This window comes from Propithecus coquereli, unplaced genomic scaffold (assembly GCF_000956105.1).
Source record: "Propithecus coquereli isolate 6110/MARCELLA unplaced genomic scaffold, Pcoq_1.0 Scaffold74, whole genome shotgun sequence".
Taxonomy (NCBI): domain Eukaryota; kingdom Metazoa; phylum Chordata; class Mammalia; order Primates; family Indriidae; genus Propithecus; species Propithecus coquereli.
Window position 1 is genome coordinate 209026 of NW_012153507.1, and position 681 is coordinate 209706.

General features: G+C 38.2%; 1 protein-coding gene across 1 annotated transcript in view; it reads left to right on the plus strand.

The window, feature by feature from the left end:
- The window catches only part of MANEA (mannosidase, endo-alpha), a gene marked incomplete at its 5' end in the record, with an annotated part of 34014 nt that overhangs the window by 13656 nt on the left and 19677 nt on the right, over positions 1-681 (plus strand). The gene's annotated exons all lie outside the window — the stretch shown is intronic.

The window sequence follows — 681 nt, forward strand, 5'->3', positions numbered from 1 at the left end:
AAATTGCTGGAGCTTTTTATTTGTTCTGTAATTTCTTGGTTTATATATCCTAATGGAGGACAGTCTGGTTTTTCCAATACTGGAAATTGAGCTCTATAAGAGATGATGTGGATCACTGCTGAAATATTTTGCTTCAAATAAAAATATGATAAAGTACTTTTAATTTCCTTTTGCAGTTTTGAGATTCAGTAGTTATTGGGGAATAGAAATGGAACTCTAGGAAGAGAGAAATAGCTAAATAGACAGCATTTTTTTTTTATTTCTGTCCATAAAGCTGCCTCCTCTTTCTACCTTACAATCCTGAAAATGTTAAGACAGCATCTCTCAAATTAGCTGACTGGCAAGAGCTGTCACCTGCCATGTCCCTCATTGCCATTCAGTGAGTTTCCATTGGCATTTGACATCTGCAAATAGGCAAGCCGCCAGGTTCTGGCACCCAATCTGAGTTTGGATAAATGATTGATTTATCTTCTACAAAACAGGTCCAAGGGCCGCTCTTCTGTCCTGGCCCTGCTATAATCCTGGGAGATGGGAGCTCCAGAAACTGACTATTTTAGTTCTTTCAGGAGGTTTTAAAGGTAAAGTAAAAATGTTCTGGTGCATGAGGATAGATTGGTTTTTCTCCTGTTTGAAGTTTGTGTAGGAGAGTATGGCAAAGATCTCAACCACTAATTGTCTATG